Raw genomic sequence first — 8,919 nt, forward strand, 5'->3', positions numbered from 1 at the left:
TAACAACATTTAACATCAAAATAGTGTTGTAAATACAGAAATTGATTTTCCTCATTATTATTCTTCTCTAAACTTGGGATAAAAGCTACTGAGGTTCCTACACAATTGGGAGACTTTGCAAAACCAAAGTAGCTAATTTATTAGGTTGAAATGATAGATAGATGAGTGATCTCAATCTTGGCATGGCTAACATTTTTTATTTTTATTTTTTTATGTTCTAAACCTTTCATTTTGTTTTGTATGGTTCTCTCTAAGAGCATGGACCTAGTTATCTTTTAACAACTGAATATGATTCTTTTACTTCATTTGTAAGTGCAAATTCAACTTTCTGGTACCTTGTGAACCACTGAAGATCCTTATTGCAAGCATTGAAGTAAGCATGCCTTGTTTACTTGTGCTACTTGAAAAACTATCAACATGATCACTAAACGAAGGTAACAAATTGTTTGATTCTTTTCAATTATCAGGTGATTGAAGAGTTTGCTAAGAGTCCATGTTCGGAGCACTACAAGAACCTTGGAGCAACTTGACGTTTCGAATAAGATGTAGCAGGAGCATATAGAGCCTGCATTGTGTTCTCTCTATAGGAAAATGTTCTACTCTTAATTTCCCTTAATACTGGATATATGATGTAGTAAACTAAATTCTTGAGTAAATAGAAAAATATTTAAGTACTAATGAAGTGCAGCTGGTTTTTAAATAACAATAACTATAATGATTGATTTCTGTAGCATGCGTGCAAAGTATTTACACAGACTGGTCCCTTATTTAACCTTTGTTAAGTCATCCTCTACATTTTCATTTATTGATTTAAGTTACTGGTTTGATCAAATCTGGATTTATTATATAGTTGTTTAGGTTTTGTAATCTAACTAATCAAGCTACCTGTCATTGCTTGAAGCTTTCTGACAATCAATTATGCTTTTATCTTTTTTTTTTATTTCATCTATAAATTATTTGATTCATGTATCTATTATGATTATAAATGTTCTTAATAATCACTTTTCTACTTGTAAATGCTGAAATGTTGTAGCAGTATTTTTCTCTTGTAAATATTCAATGTTTTCATGAGCTTACATTGATGGTTCTAATTGGAGTGGATCATAGTTCCTGTAATTTGATTCAACATATGCTAGTTCCATGTCTCGTTTATGTATGAGTGACTGGTTTCACTCATTTGGTTTATGTTAGCTACATCTATCTTATTTGGTTTAGTCTTGATCAGTTCCTAATCGTTTCTTCCATAAGTAATCTTATGATTTTATGCATACCAGTGCATTTCAACTCTATGTTAGGGTTTTGATTTACTGGAACCACATGAAAATTTATTCTAGCTTGTTATAGTAAGACTTATTGAGGCTAGAGTTGTCTGATACTCGTGATTTGTTTTCTTTGTTACTTTTTCTAGTTCTTTTGACTTAAAATTTAACATTTTTGCAGCTTATTTTTTGGAAGCATATCGTTCTGTTAGAAAAGGGGATCTTTTCCTTGTCAGGGGTGGGATGAGGAGTGTTGAGTTTAAGGTTATAGAAACTGATCCTGCAGAGTACTGCATTGTTGCTCCTGATACAGAGATTTTCTGTGAGGGGGAGTCGGTAAAAAGAGAAGATGAGGACAGGCTTGATGAGGTAGGTTATGATGATGTTGGAGGAGTTAGGAAACAAATGGCTCAGATAAAGGGAGCTAATAGAGCTTCCTCTAAGACATCCTCAACTATTTAAATCTATTGGTGTCAAGCCGCCAAAAGGTATTTTGTTGTATGGTCCACCTGGTTCAGGTAAGATATTAATAGCTAGAGGAGTTGCAAATGAGACAGGAGCTTTTTTCTTTTGCATCAATGGTCCAGAGATCATGTCAAAGCTAGCCGGTGAGAGTGAGAGTAATTTGAGGAAGGCTTTTGAGGAAGCAGAGAAAAATGCACCCTTAATTATCTTCATTGATGAGATTGATTCCATTTCTCCTAAGAGAGAGAAAACTCATGGGGAAGTTGAAAGGTACATAGTGTCTCAACTGTTGACACTGATGGATGGGTTGAAGTCTCGTGCTCATGTAGTTGTCATTGGGGCTACGAACAGGACAAACAATATTGATTCAGCTCTTAGACGATTCGGTAGGTTTGACAAAGAAATTGACATTGGTGTTCCTGATGAGGTTGGCCGATTGGAGGTTCTTTGCATCCATACTAAGAACATGAAGCTATCTGATGATGTATGTGAACATTACCAATTGCTGTTACCTTGTTTGTAACACCGACGAAATGATAAGCTATACCTATGAGTATTTTTCTTTTAGAATAAAAGAAAAAGAGAAATGGAAATAGAAACCAAAAATGGAATAAAAAAAAAGAGGTGAGGTCAAGGATTGAACCTTGAACCTTCCACAAATGATAGAATTAAGTTGGTATATGGTAACCACTAGAGTAATGAATAATATGTGAATAGAAAAGAATGGAAATGTTAGTTAAGAGTGAGAAGATAGTTAAGTAAAGGAACAAGAGAAAACCAAGTAGCTTACCTCCTCTTCTCTTGATTAAGAAAAGAATAAGCAAAAGACAAGTTGCCTTCTCCTTGTGTTCTTTTCCTTTCTTTTCTTTCTTTCTTCTATTTTCGTGGGAGTTAATGAGGAGAGGGATTTGAGGAATCAAGGGGGGTGTATAGGGACATTTTTCCTTTATTTTATCATTAAGGATAAATAGGAAAGGAGAGTACCATTTTATTCCTTTCTTCTTCCTCCTTCCTCACCATTGCCGAAACCTAGAGCCTCCCCTCTCCCAAATTCCAAAATCCAACTAAGTTTTCTCCCTAAGAAAACTAAACCACAAGAAGAAGTCCTCAAGATCTACTTCTTACAAGCAAGAAGAGCAAAAAGGAATACTAGAAGGAGGAGCTCTCTTCTTCTTCTTCACAAGGGTATCTTCTCTTAAGAAAAAACCAAGCAAAAGGAGGTGAGTATCCCCTCACCTGTGGTACAAGTGGTTTATGGTTTTTCTATAAACTTGAATGGTTAAAAAACTTAGGGATGTCCTAGTAGGATTCGACCATGAGAAGTTTTAAAGCATAGGAAAACTTAAACTCAAAACTAACTTGCTTATGATTTTTCTTATGATACGATATGAATATTTCCTTGGAGTTTCATGCTTGAAAGTTGCTTGGAATTAGATGAACCCCACCTTAGGGTTTCGGCCATCACAAGTTTAAAGGTCTAGGAAAGTTTAAACTCAAAACTAACATGCTTATGATTTTTCTTATGATATGATATGAATATTTCCTTGGAGTTTCATGCTTGTATGTTGCTTGGAATTAGATAAACCCCACCTTAGGGTTTCGGCCATGAAGAGATTAAAAAAAAACCCTTGGAAAGCTTAGATTCAAATCTAACATGCTTAGGATCCTTCTTATGATATGATGTGAATATTTCCTTGGTGTTTACATGCTTGTATGTTACTCGGAATTAAGTGAACCCCACCTTAGGGTTTCGGCCATGACAAGTCCAAAAGCATAGGATAGCTTGAACTCAAAACTAACATGCTTATGATCTTCCTTATGATATGATAAGAAGATAACTTGAGGTACTTATGATTTCATGTTGTTTAGAACTAGGTTTTCATGTTTGAACTTTCGGCCAAGATAGGTTTGAAGGCCTAGGCAAGCTTAAACTCAACTATAACATGCTCATGTTCTTCCCTATGATATGATATGAGGTTACCATGATCTTCTTATATGCTTGTGGTTGGTTTAGAATTTAATTCCACTCTTCATGACTTTCGGCCACATCATGAGTTTAGACTTAGGAAACTTAGTACCTAAATTAAATATGCTCATGTTGTTCCTTATGATAAATGATATGAAATTGATTTAGGTTTCACATGTTTATAGGCTACTTGTAACCTAGGTTTAGACCTTTGCATGTTTCGGCCACATCATAAATTTTAGACCTAGGAAGCTTAGAACCTAAACTAAATATGCTTATGATGTTCCTTATGATAAATGTTATGAAATTGGTTTAGGGTTCATATGTTTATATGATTGCTTGCAACTTAGGTGACCCCTTGCATGTTTCGGCCACCAATGAGGAATTGATGATTGAGGCCCAATTATGACTCTTTATGTGCTTCACATGCCATGATATGATTTAGGAGATGTTAACTTATGTTTCATGCATGATTATGTTCCCATGATATGATATATGCTTATAAATCATGCATTTAAATTATCTCCTATGATGTGCTATATGCTCAAGTATGTATGCTTATGAAATGACAAGTAAAGGCCTAAGAGATGCTTCCCTATGTGTTGGGACTAAGAGCACTCTTTATGATATGCTAAGTGAAAGGCCTAAGAGTTGCTTCCCTATCAAGTGGGACTAAGAGCACTCTTCATGCTAGGTTAAGTTATGAATGAAATGAACATGATGAATTATGAATGACTTGAACATGATATGCTATGGATGACATGTACATGATATGCTATAAATGACATGAACATGATATGCTATGATTATATGACATGTTATTTTACTTTGTATGGCTTGTACCAAAAGGGTGGGCTCCTTATGCGCCCCTAGGTCGAAGTACGGGCCTAGTAAAGGGTGGGCTCCTTACGTGCCCCTAGGTCGAGCTACGGGCCTAGTTTCCTAGTAGGTTCAAGACTAGCTACCTTGGGTCTACTTAGGATGCGCGCATTTATGTATGTATGTGGTACTAAGCCGGGCCCCCTCATGTTGAGATTATTTTCAAGTACTATATTATATTGTTTTTAAGACATCTTGCACCATGACATGAAGCATGTTTTTGAAAAGCATCTTACACATGACATTACCCATGTTTTAAAGGGCATCTTGCATGTATGGTTATGAAATGATATGATATGATGCTTACATTTATGCTATGAGATTATGTTCTTTATGCTATGATAGGATATGTCATGATGCTTATTTCCTTTTATGATATGATATGATAGGACATGATGCTTTCATATGTCATGCTATGATGTTCCTTTATGCTATGATGTTTTCCTTTATGCTATGATATGATTTTCATTTATGCCATGATATGATTTCCATTTATGCTATGGTATGAGTTCCATTTACATTCATGCTATGATATGATGTTCATGTATGCTATGATATGTGATATGATTACTCTTACAAAATATGTGGTTTAGATGTTCTGTATGTCCATGCTATCTATATTATGTTGAATGATTATGCTATGACATATGGTTTTTGTGAGTAGGAAAGGATCTCACTAAGCCTTGTGTGCTTATAGTTACTTTCCTTGTACCACAGATAAAGATAAAGGATGGATAAACTAAAGGAGCAGGAGATGTGTGTGGTGGTGGCTTGGCTAAGAAAGAAAGACCTGCTTATGTTGATTTAGGATTGATATGAACTATGCTTATTTTATGTTGATGACTTGCATGATCACTTTACTTATGCTTATGTTAAGATATGGATATTATGACTCTTTAAGTTTGTAACTATGCTGAGCATGATAGTATGATTAGTTGTGATTTGAAAAAAAAAATGAACGATTACTTCCGCTGTTTAGAAATTCATGTACGTGCGTTATGTATGTAGAAAGTAACACCACCTCCACTAGCAGGAGGGGGCGGGCTGTTACATTGTTAATAGATATCTTGCAGTGAATGTCCAAGTTATGAAATTTGATTTATTCAATGCAGGTTGATTTGGAAAGGATTGCTAAGGATACTCATGGCTATGTTGGGGCTGACCTTGCTGCTTTATGCACTGAAGCTGCTCTCTAGTGTATCCGTTAAAAGATGGACATAATTGATCTAGAAGATGAATCAATTGATGCTGAGATTCTCAATTCTATGTCTATTACAAATGAACACTTTAAGACTGCTTTGGGATCTAGTAACCCATCTGCCCCTCCGTGAAATTGTAAGTCTTTGCTTTGGTAATTGTAATCATTTTCAGTTAGTTTTTTTCCTTCTAAATATGATTATCTACATGAATTTTTAAAATAAATTGTTGCTGCAAGAATTGAAAATGAGAAATTTGACATTAGTGTTCTTTCTAAATTAAACTTACCTTTTTCAACTCAAGAAATTCTATAGCCTCATGTGTCTGGTTGGTAACTTGTGTTTATTGTCATATGTTGATGAATGACCTAAAAACCACTTCTATTTCTACCTTGAGATATGCTGATAGTTTGTTGGGTTTTGATCATGTTGTTGAAGTACCAAATGTCAGCTGGGATGATATTGGTGGGCTGGAAAATGTCAAGAGGGAACTGCAAGAGGTAGTTTGCTGGATATGTTTGAGGTTTTATGTCCACCAAGTGTGATTTTTTCTTTCTGATGGTGATATTCTAGGACTTCTACAACATGTATATTTCTTCTATTTTTGTTCTTTGCTGTAGTTAAGTAGACCAAATGATACTTTTGTTTGACATATTAGAACAGTGGATGTTTTAACTCAGAAAACTGGGCATTTGAAGGTGAAAAGTGGTGAGATTAGGGAAATGAAAGGTGCAAGAAGAATGGAGCAATATAGCAAGTTGAACAGATTCTGATTCTCATAATTTAATGTAGCCTCAGTTTGATTTTTGACTCACGATGTTCTACCTTGATGTGTATAATATCTATTAGCTTTTGATGTAAAAAGAATATTTGTGTATTTTATGGATACTGTTGTAAGAAGAAAATTTATGTAATTTGTGAATATTTGTGTATTTTATGGATACTGTTGGAAGAAGAATATTTGTGTAATTTGTGAATATTTATGTATTTTCTTGGATACTATCGGTTTTTCACTATTTCGGAAATCGAATTTGTGTCGTTAAACAATACTGATATTACATCGATTTTCCACCGCTGTAAAACCGGTGTCATTAACTAATATTACATCGGTCATATACCGCTACCAAAACTGGTGTTATTAACATATAATATTACATCGATTTTACACCGTTGATGAACCTGTGTCGTTAAGTGATACTACACCGGTTAATAATCGATTCAAAAACTGGTGTTGTTAAGTGATACTACACCGGTTTTAACCCGATGTCTAAAATAGCAGACCTTTTACATCGCCTTCATAGACATTGGTCGAAAATGTAATAGTGATGTGCGTAGATTATATACTCTTTTATGCATGTTTTTACGCACATTTACATACTTTGAGCATGCTTGATCTATGCATTTTTATACTTCCAGCTTTCCTTTTAGCATATTTACTCTTTTGGTTCGGAGATATGCTTTTTGTGCATTTTCTGTACACAGGAGTCGAAATTGGTGAAGATTATGCGTCCTCGGACAAGCTTGGAAGGAATTGAAGGGAGAGAGCATCAGGCTGTTTACCACACACGGCCGTGTAGTTTTAACAGGAAGGGAAGAGGACATGGCCGTGTGAATCTCACACGGCCGTGTCTTGATTTGAAGAAACTAGAGCAGATGCCTTACATGGCCGTGTAGATCTACACGGCTGTGTGAGGTTTCCAGAGGCCAAGCAGGTGGTGGCCGTGTGCACCACACTGCTTTGAAGAGAAGAGAGCTAGGCCGTGTGAGTCACACGGCCGTGCAGCTTTGGCAGAGAAGGAACTGGACATGGCCGTGTGAATCTCACACGGCCGTGTCATGGGGTCGTGTGGCGCCCGATTTCCTCCTCTATTTAAACCCTCCTTCATGAATTGAAAGGGGATCTCTCCCCCTTTGGGAGAAGGCAAGATTTGGTGGTATCCTCCCATTCTTGGGAGGATTTGGCGATTCGAGGGGAGTTCTTGACGATTTCGACTCCGGAGCGAGGATTGGATCCGAAGACGAGGCTTCTTCGTAGATAAGTTTTCTCTTTCCCCCTTTTCTTGGTTTCTTGGATTGGGGATTTAAGAAATGCTTGTAATCTTTATTTCTTCGGGTATTCTTCCTCGATTCATGGAGTAGATCTTGTATTCTAGGATTAAGGGAGTATTTGTATAATGGATTGATGTAATCTCTTATGGATTTGCCAATTTCTTGTTTCAATGACATTGTCTTGCTTGTATCAATTAGATCTTGAATGATTAATGGTGATTTGTGCTTAATTCTCATTCTTGATTGATTGTTTGGATTTCTTGTGGACTTAGTAAAGATAAACTTTCACTCGATCATCCGAGGGATCCATGTGACAGGTGCAAGCCCGTGTAAGGACGTTTGAGAGATAATCTTGAAGAGGAAATATGAATATTCAAGAGAGTAGGATGGATCTTGTGATTAGTTTCTTGTATCTTGATAGATTAATAAGTTGTGGGCTTCTATGTTGATATCCGAGGAAGGCATAGTAATAGGTGCGCTTCTGTGTAAGGACAACGTAGGTTCACGTCTAATTGATCATATTTAGATACATTTCTCAGTCCTTAGCCGGTTATCTATTGCAAGAGAGAACCGGCAACTTTCTACAAGTGTTTGGCAATTGAGGGATAAGAATTGGTGAACCATTTACATTCAAGAAATCTTACAAAGAAACCGAAACTCCTAGAATCTCCCCTTATCATAACCCAAAACACTAAACTCTTGTTTGTTGATCTTTAATATTAGATTTGTTTACCTTCACTTTGCATTTGAAACAATTGGATAGTTGTTTAGATAATTCGCATTGAGACATTTCTAGTGCTTATTCCAGTCCCTGTGGATACGATAATCTTTTATATTACTTGAGACATTTCCGTACACTTGCGGAGCGTAACAAATAGACAGTGGTGGAAAACTGATGTCTATGAGGGTTTTTGTTGTAGTGAATTGGAAGGAAGATCGGAGTGCCATTGGGTTGGCCGGATCAGGGGCTCAAGTAATCTAATGAAGAAGAAACGGGACTTCCAGCCCTTATTGGAAGAGGGCATATCCGAAAAGAACTTATAGCCTACTTTCGCTTGCACCATAAACACACCTAGCTCAGATCTCTTAAAAAAATGGTGAAACA

General features: G+C 36.1%; 1 pseudogene; it reads left to right on the forward strand.

Annotated features, from left to right (window-relative positions):
- Positions 1–1,081: 1,081 nt before the first annotated feature.
- Positions 1,082–5,900, forward strand: LOC122050735 (annotated as a pseudogene).
- Positions 5,901–8,919: the final 3,019 nt, after the last annotated feature.

The sequence above is a fragment of the Zingiber officinale genome, chromosome 3A (assembly GCF_018446385.1).
Source record: "Zingiber officinale cultivar Zhangliang chromosome 3A, Zo_v1.1, whole genome shotgun sequence".
Classification (NCBI taxonomy): domain Eukaryota; kingdom Viridiplantae; phylum Streptophyta; class Magnoliopsida; order Zingiberales; family Zingiberaceae; genus Zingiber; species Zingiber officinale.